This window comes from Jaculus jaculus, chromosome 1 (genome assembly GCF_020740685.1).
Source record: "Jaculus jaculus isolate mJacJac1 chromosome 1, mJacJac1.mat.Y.cur, whole genome shotgun sequence".
Taxonomy (NCBI): Eukaryota; Metazoa; Chordata; class Mammalia; order Rodentia; family Dipodidae; genus Jaculus; species Jaculus jaculus.
The window spans coordinates 295,196,058-295,209,648 of NC_059102.1; the positions used below are offsets into that span (position 1 = coordinate 295,196,058).

Genomic DNA, 13,591 nt, shown 5'->3' on the forward strand with positions numbered 1-13,591 from the left:
TCCTGCTCTGGTGTGTGATATTCTGGGACAAAAGCAGGTCACCTCCTTGTGCCTAGTTGATCTCTTCTGTCCCCTCTCTGGTGATCCCTTTGCCCTCGCTCTTCTTCCCGAACTCCAAAGAGCCACCAGCAGCTGTGGGCAGGAGAGCCACACAGGCGGTGCCATCCTGCTGGAGCCCGGCGGTCCTCCCCCGGCTGCGTGGCAGCGCATCATCTGTCAGAGTGCCCCTCTCCCCTCCCTCCGCCTCCCGCCCCCTCCCCTCCCTCCCCTCCCCGCGCTCTTTCAGCTCGTTCCCTTTTCATGAGATGCAAAGCCCGGCGAGGAAGCAGACGCTTTTCTAGGGTGGGGGGCTCGGGGTGAGGCGGCCACCCTCGCCCATGTGCCAGGAGGTGGCTGACTGTCGCTCGGGGCCTCACCGAGCCATGCTCAGCTGGGGCCCACACCAGCCACATCTTGCCAGCTGCGCTGCCCACCACCAGACAGGTAAGGGAAAGCGGCTGCTCCCAGCGGGGCCTGCAGGGTCCCTGGACCAGCTGAGCCAAGAGTGTTGGGAGGTGCGGGGCACCTCCGGGCACATAGGGCACCTGTGCTCCTGTCAAATTCCCTACTTATCCTCTGCCAGAGCTCCTTGGAGCCGGGAAGGCTTCTGCCACCCTGGTTCAGAGCAAGGGTGCAGGAATACTCAGTCTGTTGCTCCTAGTTGGAGCGGAGCTGCGAATGCCCTTTTTTTGTTTGATTTTTTTTTTGTTTTCTATCTTCCTCAACCTCAACACCTCAAATCCCCCGAAGTCTGTTTGCTGGTGGAAAAGGACCCTGTTTCTACCTCCTAAGGGGCTCTGAAAAATATGGCCAGTTGAGAGCTATCTGCAGGACACCACAGGCTCCTTATTTTTAGTTCCATTCATGGCTCCATTCAGCTGTTATTTGAACTGTGCGGCTGCACACAGCATCTGTCTTGTTTCCAGCCAGCAAGCGCGCAGGTCTCCCAGTGCTGCTGGCTGCCAGTGAGGAAAAGCCGTGACACATTCCAATGCAGAAGGACTCACAATGACAATGAGTTAGTTGGAGGGAGATTAAAATGCACTGGAAGTCACCAATTTCTAAGGGCAAATTGAGAGCACAGATGCCACCTACAGGAGGTGATAACACCCCCCCCCCATTGTCTGATTAGTGACTTTTTGGAGGGTGTGGGGAGAGAGTAAGGGAGGTGGGTCCTCTTTCTGTGTTAGAGCTATTTGACTTTAATCTATTGTTTGACCATGTACTGAAAACTTGGCTTTAAGGTCCTGGTAAATTTGGGCTTTGGAATTCCATTTAATTAAAATAAAAAATATTTAACTTATCTTGTAAGTTAGGTTAATTTTGCCCACTTGTTCTTACACATTGAGAAAAGTTAAAACTTTAGAGGTGGTTTTTTTTTTTTTTTTTGAGGATGAAGGACTTGTAGAAACAGGGACAATTATATTTGTGGGATCTTATTAATGCTTGGGAAAAGTGAAAACGCTCAATAAGTGACATGGCATCATGCTGCCCTTGGTTGTCATTCTTCGTTAAAAAAATGATAGCCGTGTGGCTGGAGAGCTGGCTTAACGGTTAAGGCGTTTGCCTGTGAGTCCTAAGGACCCAGGTTCAATTCTCCAGGACCCACGTAAGCCAGATGCACGAAGGGGGGGGGCACATGCATCTGGAGTTCATCTGCAGTGGCTCTGGCAGCCCATTCTCTCTCAAATAAATAAATAAATAAAATATATTTTAAAAAATGACAGCTGTGTGAACAGTCTGTCCAGCAATCTCATCTTTATTAACTGTTTGCTCTCTGCTTATTTTCTTCTTATTATTTTTGTTTTGAGAGAGCTAGAGAGAAGGAGAGAATGGGCATGCCAGGACCATCGGCCTGCTGGGAATGAACTCCAGAAGCAGGCGCCCCCTTGTGTGCACGTGCAACACTGTGTGCTTGTGTCGCTGTGAGCCTGGTTACCTGGGACCTGGAGATTTGAACGTGAGTTCTTAGGCTTCACAAACAAGTGCCTTAACTGCTAAGCTATCTTTGCAGCCTGTCTCTGCTTATTTTTACAGTAGGTTTTCTGGCAGAAGTGTGAGTGTCTGGGTTGGAAGGCCAGTGAGAGTGGATGACTGGGGAGGAGAGCGTGTCAGGGCCCACATCTCACATGGCCAGGTCAAGGTGAGCAGCCCCTGACTATCGGAGTTTTGGCTTGATGTTATTATTTTTTTTTTAAAGTTCTCACAGGGCCTGTTAGTCACTTTTCTTATCACTATGATGAAACACCAGACAAAAGCAATTGAAGGAAGGAAGGGTTGATTTAGGCTCGTGGTTTGAGGGTGTAGTCCATCATAGCAGGGAAACCTGGTAACAGGAGGACAAAGCAGCTGGTTACGTTCAGTCCATAGTGAGGAAGCAGACAGGAAGATGAATGCTCGTGCTCAGCTCACTTTTTCTTTTTTATTCAGTCCAGGGCCTCTGCCCGTGGAAGGGCCCTGTCCACTTTTAGGGTGGGTTTTCCCATATCAACCCAATCTAGAAACTTCCTCACAGACCCAACGGATTGTCTTCTAGGTGATTCTAGATCCAATCAAGCTGACAACCAGTATTAACCATCACAGTGACTAAAGAGAAGAACTTGCAAACTTGCTCACACCCCGTACCTAATTGGATTAAACTTGATAATGGCATCAAGGTCTTTCTCCCATAAGTCAATGAACTGTGGTCTGGAGGACTTGGGTCCTTAGCCACAGTAGCTAGCCGTCCGAGAGAATGTGGCTGGCTGGCTGAGCAGAACATATTCTACTTGCCTTAAGAACTCCCTTCCTCTCCCAAATGTGGATCTTGGTGGATGAGACTATGAGGAAACCTCACTTAGCACCACTGGGCAACTGCACTTTAGTAATCTGGAAGATGGAAGCTCGAAAGTCTACACTTATATTCAAAGGTATTTGTGAGGGTTAACTTAAAGGAGTAAGATAGACTGCTGTGGCCAACACATGCCGAGAAACTTCGCCAGGCGCTTTTCCTTTGGTATATGGTTTAATCTCCTAACTTCTCAGGATACACTGAGGCTCAAGGCGGTAAAAACCTACAATCTAGTTCAGCTTGAGAAGTGAAAAACCTTTATGCATTGTGACTGGGACATACACATGGAAATTTGCTATATGTAATCACTTCATGGTTTGGAGCATTTTCCTGTCAATCCTATCCCAGACTCTGTGTTTTATACTTTCTCGTTCTTTCTTCATCTCCTCACTCGCTCACATCTTCAGACATGTTAACAAGGCTCCCTTGCTTTCTCCCCATTACTTGTGGGTTAGGGTATTTTTCACTGTCTAGAAATATCAGTATTCTCTTCAGGACCTTTGTTCGTGTTCTCTGGATGCAGTTTCCAAGAAGCTTTTTGAATTTTTTAATAAATCGTCGTCCTAGGAGGAAGAATATCTCAGAAAATCTGAGTGGCTTAAGGTAGATTCCTTACCAGGGCCTTGTCTGTCAAAGAAAAGTGTCAGGGAGAATTCGCTCAGCCTCTCTGTGCATCATCAGAGCGCACCCACACGGCCCTCATCCCTCCCACCCTCAGCGCAGACATTAACGTGCACCCGGCACATGCCCAGAAGCAAGGCGTCTCAGGGAGAGCTCTCGTTTCCCAAAGGACTCTCAATTTAGGAGCGACAGTTCCCAGAGTCCCAGGCTGAGCGGCATTATCTCCTGTTGCTGTGGCTAACCCCCATCCCTGGGCCTGATGCTGTGGATTCCCCTGATTCAGGTGGCTGGCTAGAAGGAAAAGCCACTGTCTGAAGTCACTTAAAAAAAATGGCAGATTAGTAAAAGCTTCTTTTATATTCAGAGGAGGGGGAGCATGCTGAAGCTGCTTTTTGCCCACAGCTGTGGACCCTGATGGCAAATGGTGGAGCTTTTGTCACTACAAAGAGGAAGAGATGGATAACCTAGCACTGTGACAGCGCCCTCTGCTTCCATCTCCTCCCCCAGGCCTCAAACGCTTAGTCCCTCTGTTTTCTTCCTCTCTGGCCCCAGTCGCACTTCCCACAGCTGCAGCCTTCACCTCTGTCCCCATCTGGTGTTGGGCCACTGTTGTGTCTGACTCTGTTGCTCTCCATGGCACTTCGTGGGATTCTGAGGATGAATAATTCACAGCCCGTATTTGCTCCTATTGTCTCCGTGAATTCTTGCACAGTGACCCAGGAAGTTGGTCTTGCCTTAGTGATTTTGATTTCAGAGAATAAAAAAGAAAACAAGGTCCCAGGCTGAAGAGGATGACTTAGCAATTAAGGCATTTGCCTGCAAAACCTAAGGACCCAGATTCAATTCCCTGTACACACATAAGCAAGATGCACATGGTGGTGCATGCGTCTGGAGTTCCTCTGCAGTGGCTACAGGCCCTGGTGCAACCATTCTCTCTCTCTCTCTCTCTCCCTCTATATCTGCCACTCTCTCTCAAATAAATAAATAAATAAATAAATAAATAAATAAATAAATAAATAAGAAAGATATATTTTTAAAAAGAGCAAGGTCCCCAGCCAAGGTGAGCCTGACATGAATTGACAGAATTGGAATGTGAACCCTTATCACTGACCCCAGAGAGCCTAAGCCATTCCTATGGCTAGGATCCTGCTCCAACCCCAAGCTTGATCTCCTTACCCTACTGCTGGCTTATTCCGATTGATTCAACCAACATTTATAGAGCATCTTCTTAGTGTCTTGGAGATGTAGAGCTGGAAAATGCATTCTTTGCCTATCTAATACACCTAGGAGATATAATGTACCCATGTCTGACACATTATTTGGCTCACAAAAATTCTTAAATGATGGTTGAATGAATAAATAAGTGAATAAATATGCTTCTGTTCCCTTGATGAAGTTAGGGTTCAGTAAGGCAAAGAGAGTTGCAGACACCTCCCTGTAGCATTCAGGGGGTACACAGGGTGAACAGTGGGGATGGGGCTTCTTGAAGGAAATAATCCTGAAGTGTAGAATGAGGAGACTGTATTCAGGTCAAGGGCATTCTAGGCAGACAGAATGGAATAATGGAGGCTCAGAGACACAAAACCCTGTATTATGTGCTCAAGATGGTGAGTGTAATGGGGGTGCTAGAGTCTGAAATTCAAGACGGGCGTGGTGGACAACTTTCAAGGGAGGTGAGACCCAAGCCTTAGGCAGTTTATATATGAGGATTTTGTTTTTGCTTTTGAGGTAGGGTTTCACTCTAGCTCAGGCTGACCTGGAATTCATTATGAAGTCTCAGGGTGGCCTCGAACTTATGGTGATCCTCCTACCTCTGCCTTCTGAATGCTGGGACTAAAAGCATGCTCCACCATGCCTGGCTATATCAGGATTTCAATATATTGAAATATATATATAAAAAATATATATATATATTGAAATATATAAAAATATATATTGAAATATATTTTACATATATATGTGTATATATATATATATATATATATATATATATGTTTTATTTGAGAGAGAAAGAGGCAGAGACAGAAGAGAGAGAACAAACTCCAGACACAAGCATTACCTTGTGCATCTGGCTTTCGTGGGTCCTGGGTAATTGAAACTGGGTCCTTTGGCTTTGCAGGCAAGTGCCTTAACCACTAAGCAATCTCTCCAGCCCCCTTAAAAAATACATTATTTAGAAAGAGGGGGTGGGGAGAGAGAGAGAATGAGAATGGGCGTGCCAGGGCCTCCAGCCACTGCAAATGAACTCCAGATGAGTGTGCCCCATGGTGCATCTGGCTTACGTGGGTCCTGGAGAATCAAACTGGGATCCTTTGGCTTGGCAGGCAAATGCCTTAACCACTAAGCCATCTCTCCAGCCCTATGTCAGGATTTTCATGAGCTTGAACTTCCTAGTTAGGCCAGGGGGACTTGTAAGGTGTGAAGAGAGGGAGCTGAATGCCTATGACTGAGAGGTGATTATGGCTGCAGAGAAGAGCTGAGCTTAAGGCCATAGCCTGGGTTGCAGGGATCAGAAGCCAGGGGGACATTAACTACTACCATGAGGTCATGAGCTAGGATTGTGGTTTAGGGATGGAGAGGAGGAGATAGATTTTAAAACTCTGAGAGAAATCCAATCAGTGTGATTTGATAATTGGTTGAAAATCAGAGGTGAGAGAAAAGGAGTTACCTCTAATTGCTTCTCTATTTTTGGCTTGAGTTATTCAGTGGATGGTGGTGTCTTAAACTGATAGCAGTGTTAGAGGGAGCCAAGGTCTGTGTGGGCGTGTGGGTGGAAGATGGAGTGGGGACGGAGGATAAAATGAGTCAGGAAAAGGAGACATGTTATGCTTTGTTTGTTGGGAAGACATGATCAGTGTACTCAATGTAGTTAGGATTCTGGGCAAGGGTGACTGCCAGGCAGCTTGCAAGGGCACAAGGACAGGAAGCCATGGTTAAAGAGGAAGAGAGATGCCAGCATTTATAGGGTGGGCAAAGGAAGAGGAGCCAGCCAAGGGGAAGGGTCATTGTAGGATTTTAAAGTATCCAATCATGGCTAGAGAGATGGCTTAATGGTTAAGGCGCTTGCCTGTAAAACCTAAGGACCCAGGTTCGATTCCCCAGTACCCATGTAAAGCCAGATGCAATGTGGCACATGTGTTTGGAGTTCATTTGCAGTGGCTAGTCCCCTGGTGTGTCCATTCTCTCTCTGTTTCTATCTGCCTCATTCTCTCTCTCAAATAAATAAGTAAAATATATTTTTTAAAGTTTTAAAATATCCAATCAATATTCAGAATTTCCCACATGTCTCATCAAATTTTTTAACCTTTAATTCGAATCAAGACCCCAAGTAAGATCCATATATTGTATTTGTTTGATAAAAAACAAACAAACCTGATAGTCACTGTCCAAGAGATAGTATGGTATAATCCTATGTTTCCCAATTTTGTATCATTTTTCTCAGTGTTGCTATACCATTCCATTTTAGGAGCCTGAAGAAAAAATTGCAAGTTTAGGTACCAAATCATGCACGGTTTTCAATTCCTTCTAAGCACAGTTAGCAAGGGGAGCGCAAAGCTAAGTGAATAAAGAATGAGAGCTTGCAGAAAGGGGCAGAGAGACTAATGAAGGCCCTGGAGGAACAAGGACCAGCCAGGAAGGCAACAGAGGCGGGACACTGTAAAATCTTACAAATGCGTCAGATTTAAAATCTTCTACATTTTTGTATTACCTCCATGAATAGATGGTAAGAGACAAATCTTTCAATAATAACATTCTATTTATATAGCACTTTCCCCCAAATAGCTTCTCAAGAGCTGAGCAGATACCATGTAGGTAATTCCTCTTTGTCAGGTAAGGAAGTGGTAGGAATCTAAATCCATTTTACAGAGGATGAACCATTGTTGATGAGGCCAAACATCTCAGAAAAGTGGTTCTGAGTTAGGACTCACTTGCCTCTTGTCAAGCATTGTGGCAAACTACCCTATGGCAGCATCTCATTGAATCCTTGTAACAAGCCAAGGACATTGACACAGTAATTATCTTCATTTTCCCCATGATAAAGGTGATGCACAGAGGAAGAACTTGCCCGCAGTCTGGAAAGTTGTAATACTTAGATTGAAACCTGGGCCTGTTACACTCACTGGACTGTTCCCTAGTTCTAACTACTCACTAAATCAGCACTTTTTTTTTTTTTTTTTGGATTTTTGAGGTAGGGTATCCACTCTAGACCAGGCTGACCTGGAATTCATTATGAAGTCTCAGGGCGGCCTGGAACTCATGTGATCCTCCTACCTCTGCCTCCCTTGTGCTGGGATTAAAGGCATGTGCCATAATGCCTGGCTCTTAAATCGGCAATCTTTAAAAAAAAAATGTGTGTGTTTTTTGCATGCTCTTATGAAATAGCAAATTTTATTTAATGGGGAGCTAAGATTATCTCCAAATATAATAATAGTGGGCAGTGTGCTGGAATCTACAAAGCATCCATCATTCCTCATTTTTTTAAAAAATTTTTTTTTTGGTTTATTTTTATTTATTTATTTGAGAGCAACAGACAGAGAAGGAGGCAGAGAGAGAGAGAGAGAGAGAGAATGGGCGCGCCAGGGCTACCAGCCACTGCAAACGAACTCCAGACACGTGCGCCCCCTTGTGCATCTGGCTAATGTGGGACCTGGGGAACCGAGCCTCGAACCGGGGTCCTTAGGCTTCACAGGCAAGCGCTTAACCGCTAAGCCATCTCTCCAGCCCTCCTCATTTCTTTTTTATATTCATCCTAGAAAGTAGACATGGCAAGTATATCAGTTTGAAATTTACAGATGAGATTTTTTTTTTTTTTTTTTGGTCTGTTTGTTTTAGGGAGGGGAAATTTGAGACAAGGCCTTATGTACCTAGGCTGGCCTTGGATTCCCTATGTAGCCAAAGATGGCCCTGAAGTCCCAACCCTCCTGCCTCTCCTTCCCTAACACTGGCGTTACAGATTTGTACTACCATACCTGGCTCAGCAAGGGAAAACTAAAGCCCCAGGTCTCTCGATCTTGTTAGTTGGTGACCACAGAGCTCATACGGGTAGTTAGTGCCACAGAGCTAGTTAAAGAGAGTTATAGCCAATGTCCCCTTGTTCTATGCTTCTCCTGTTTTCTTGGCAAACCTCATGGGCTCTCAGCTTGAGCTGGTGACCCCTGGCCCTGCCCCCTCTGATGTCCCTTAAGAGGAGTCCCGGACAACAATTACAAATTAAATATCTGAGCACTTAACTGATGATCAGGAAATGGGGCTGCTAATGCTCAGAGGAATGAAAGTGAGATGCATTTTTTTTTTAAAGTAGAATTTTGGGCCAAGTGGCCTCTTTCTGTCCTGCCCTTCCCTGTGTCCTTCCAGTCTCCATGGAAACCCCAAATCAATGCTGCATATGTTGATTCATGTCTCTACTGTTCCTAGGAAGCTGCAAAGTGGAAATTGCTTTTAGAAGATTTGGGGAAGAGCCTCAGCATGCTGACCAGAATTCAAAATCTAACATCCAAATGACTTTTATTAAAGGCTTTTAATGTGCTACTATCTTTGGTGGCATGTTGATTAAATAAACACACAGGGGGCATTTAGTAATAAACCTCCTCTTCGGCAATCATGGCTTTAAAAATAAAATAGTGCAGATTTTAATGCCTTTAATCTTCAATTTCATTTCATTACCGTGGCCTATGTGGCAATGCCAGGTGACCCCTTTTGCTCTTGATTAATCTACCCTGTCTGGAGCAGGCTGTTGGGGTAGTTTATAAAAGCCTCTCTACCTGTGCTGTTGTTCCCTGAAAGCCATTAGCATCCTGTCATTCAGTCCTGGCTAGCAGACTGCAGAAGTCTTAACATGTTTCTGCCATTAGGAAGGCTTGGTGATGTTTCAGAAAAAAAAAAATTTTTTTTCATGAACTCAAAATCAAATTTAGCAGGCTTATTAAACACCTGCTCCACATGAGGCGATGAGGATTGGGAGCAAGGGGAGTGCATCCTAGAGGCTGTCTTTTAGGAGTGGACAGTTTGGGAGGATTGGAAACCAGAAACCAAAAGGATGAACCACGACTGGGATGTGTCTATCAGAATCAGACAGCGAGCTGATGTGCAAGTGTGGGATAGAGGGCTCCCCTGATTGAAGGTCTTCTGAAAGAGATATAAGGAGAATTTTTAGCTTGGAGGTAATGGGATTGGACAAGCAACTAGGAGTTAACAGGCAGATGCAGGCAGGGACATCCTGAGCAGAGGAATCAAGTGTGTGGGTGTGCATGTGTGTGGTTAAGGGAGCAATGGGCTGTAAAACTAGATAGGGAAACGGGACCAGTTTACTGTCAGGTGAGGAGGGAAGCCGCAGAGGAGCCCATTGACAATTATCGTACAGATGATCTGCTGTAAAGCAACTGTTTAGTGAGCAACTGAGGGCTGGGCCACGTGTGAGGTTTGCAAGTGGGCAGGAAAGACTGGGGCAAGGAGACCCATTGTGGGTGGGTGTGCACTATGCTCCAACAAGCAGCACCAATGTTTGGAAGGAGAGGAAACTAAGGAATAGCTCAGAGATATATCTGAAGCACCAATTGAGCAAGAAGACTGAGCAAAAGATGCCAGAAATATCTGCATTTGTTGCCCTGAGGGACTAGGATGAAGTGATGCCCTGAGCAAACAGAGGGAAGGAGGGCAGGATGGGGAGAGAAGGCGGGGGTGGGGTGGACAGGGGTGACAGTGGAGCCTGTGGGGGTCAGAGGTGTGTGGAGCTGTCCAGCAGAAGAGCGGCCTGGGGCTCTCTGGAGAAGCAAGACTGTGGTCTGCACCTGCTCCTAAGAGAAGGGCTGCAAAAGCTGGGGAAAATGGAGGGGTGCTTGATCCACAGTGGGGCTGGTCATCAAAGCCTTTCTGGGATAAAACCAGGCGTGGGAAGCTGTCCTGAGCCCGCTCTCCATCCTGAAAGTCGGGAGCAGTTGCTGTGAAAGCTGGAGGCTCCTGGCCGCAGGCTTGTAAACCTGGGCAGCGCAGAGGCCACGTGGATGAGTTCTGGCCTCGCGGGACTCAAACTCTCTTGTCCTCTCCTGTTTCTTTCAGGAAAGAAGGTCTTGCTAGAATGCTTTGATTTTTACTCTGAAGGGGTTGTCGGGTTTTTTTTTTTTTTTTTGTGGTTGTTTGTTTGTTTTGTTTTTTGAGGTAGGGTCTTACTCTAACTCAGGCTGACCTGGAATTCACTGTGTAGTCTGGGATTAAAGGCGTGTGCCACTGTTTTGAGACTGGCCTTGAATTTGTAATCCTCTTGTCTCGAGCACCATCACACCCCACACCCCTACCTGGACATCTTTGTGCACCTGTCTCTTTGAAAGCTTGCATTTAGAGTTCTTCCTCAGCCGGGTGTGGTGGCACACACCTTTAATCCCAGCACTCGGGAGGCATAGGTAGGAGGATCACTGTGAGTTCGAGGCCAGCCTGAGACTACAGAGTGAGTTCTGGCTCAGCCTGGGCTAAAGTGAGACCTTAACACAAAAAAACTACCATACAATAGAGTTCTTCCTCAAACAGGACCTGCATTAGGTCTTTTACTTCTCAGACTGGACTGTTGTGCGGTTCTATGTGACTGCTTAGGAATGTTTTTGTAGAAACTTTTAAATTATCTCCTTTCCTTCATGCTCTATATGCCCATGCATTCTTGCCATTCTCTTTATTTTGAAACGTTATTAATTACTATGTCTTTCCTTAAACATGTGATGTATTGACTTCCCATGACTATATTATCTCTCTGAAGGCTAATTGAAGGCTCTGATGCCTGTTTCATATTGATCGGCTCCCACCTGAGCCCTGGGCTCATTTGCATCCCCACACTCTTTCCCAAATGTCTTTCCATCCCGGGTATCAGACAGCAAGAGGCTCCGAGAGTCTGTGTCCCACCATGTGAGCTCTGGTGGAAAGGAATCCGCTAGTGACACCACCTTTATGTTAGAGTGAGGGGCACCAAGGCTCTGAGTTTGATATCCGACACTCGCTCTGCTTACAAATGACTCGGCTCTGCTTTTTCCACCTGATCAAAGTGCTGACTTTGTAAATTGGTTGTGAGGATTAAATAACTCAAGTGCAATGTCAAGCACAGTGTCTGGCATAGACTAAACGCTCATTGAACATTAGCTGTGTGGAGCCGCCTTTGGGTATAAACATATTTTGGATAGGAGAAGTATCTGTTGGGGGGCTTTTGTTTCATATGGCACAGTGTGCCAGGAAAACTTCCAGAAAGTGAAAGATTCTCTTTTGGCTTCAACTCCAAATTCTAGCTAGCATCACATTTTCAAGACATCTTATTTGCTAGTAAGAAGTTTCCTTTGCTTGAGAGAAGGGCGCTGTGGACAATACCAGAGAGATGATGAGTCACTTTGGAGGTAGCATTAGGATTTCTGTTTTATCCCATCATCAAGCAATAGCTACAGCAGATTAATTTCATTGTCAGAGTACAGGTTATGCACCAGTAGATCTGCTCAGAAAGGCTGGGTCCGGGTGTGACCTACTAGAAAAAGCTTTCCTGTTAGAGTCACAAGACCAAATTCTGGTCCTTATTCTGCCTCTTGTGTGCAGTGCCGCCTTAGAAAAGACACTTTATCATATCTAGCCTCAATTTTATTGTCTTTAATACGAGTTTAATAGTCTCGTTGTGGTATGGGATTGTTGAGTGACAATACGTGAAAATTGGTTAGACTTGTGTTTTGGGAGTGGGGATTGAGACGGGATCTTGCTATGTAGACCAGGCTGGCCGTGAACTCCTGATCCTACTGCCTTAGCCTCTCAAGTGCTGGGATTACAGGCCTGGGCCACCAGGCTTGGCTTGGCTTTATACATTTTAGAATGTATAATGTACTGTGCTTGGTGGCACAAGCCTTTAATTCTAGCTACTCAGGAGGCTGTCACAGATGGACAGCAAGTTTAAAGCTTGCCTGGCCTACAGAGTGAGTTTGAAAAGCTGGGTGTGGTGGCGCACGCCTTAACTCCCAGCACTCGAGAGGCAGAGGTAGAAGGATCAACCTGAGTTCGAGGCCAGCCTGAGACTATATAGTGAATTCCATGTTGGCCTGGGCTAGGGTAAGACCCTACCATAAAAAAGAAAACAAAAACAACAACAACAACAACAACAAAACAACCCAAAACCAAAACAAAACAAAACAAAAAAACAAACAAAAAACCCAGGGGAATAAGAGAGCTGGGGAATATTATAGCTCTGGTGGTAGAGCACTCACCTAGCATGCGTGAGGCCCTGGGGTCAATTTATAATACTCTCCCACCCCCCCAAAAAAGTAAAATGAAAAGAATATATTACCTTTATTATAAAGCTACGACATTAGGGCTTAGCGGTTAAGCGCTTGCCTGTGAAGCCTAAGGACCCTGGTTCGAGGCTCGGTTCCCCAGGTCCCACGTTAGCCAGATGCACAAGGGGGCGCACGCATCTGGAGTTCGCTTGCAGTGGCTGGAAGCCCTGGCGCGCCCATTCTCTCTCTCTCCCTCTACCTGTCTTTCTCTCTGTGTCTGTCGCTCTCAAATAAATAAATAAAAAATTTTAAAAAAAATAAATAAAGCTACGACATTCTAGGGAGATTTCTGCTACCTTCTGGGGTTCTGAAACAACGTGATGCAAATTAAAATGTATTTGAAGCTGGTTTCCAAGCCTAAATGGAGACAGCCCTGCAGATTCCCAGTGTCATGAAGAGAAGACACGCTTTAATCCCAGAACCATTTGCAAACTTTAGCACGTGTTAGAATGACCTGGAAGGCCAGGCCCCACCTGCAGAGTTCCTGCTGCTGTAGGTTAGTGTGGGACCCAATCCAGTCCCGGGTGATGGTAAGGCTGCTGGTCCCAGCACCACTTTTGGAGAACTAGGACAAAGAGGGGGGAAAAAAATCTTCCTTCTAGAACAGAGCAGGCAGTGTGAAGATCTATGCAGGTAAAGAGGTTTGGAGATAAAACAGCAAGAGGCAGAAACATAGAGACGACAAGGCAGAACAAAGGGAAAAGTCTCACTCCATCACAAATGCAAGTAGGGGGAAGTTGCTAGGTGATAGATGAGGGAGAGAGGTGAGTTTCTACTGTAGGAAAAACCAGGTGAGGCAGGAGGAGCACAGGGT

The 13,591-nt window shown here is 45.7% G+C and overlaps 1 protein-coding gene across 2 annotated transcripts in view; it reads left to right on the forward strand.

Moving 5' to 3' along the window:
* Window positions 1–308: 308 nt before the first annotated feature.
* The window catches only part of Rgs8 (regulator of G protein signaling 8), a 47,923-nt gene continuing 34,640 nt past the window's right edge, over window positions 309–13,591 (forward strand). The window contains exons 1-2 of one of the 2 annotated variants that reach the window (XM_045142454.1): window positions 309–483; window positions 1,851–1,999. The gene's annotated coding sequence lies outside the window, so the exon portion shown is untranslated. The remainder of the gene's footprint in view (window positions 484–1,850; window positions 2,000–13,591) is intronic. The other variant, XM_045142455.1, reaches the window with a different exon arrangement.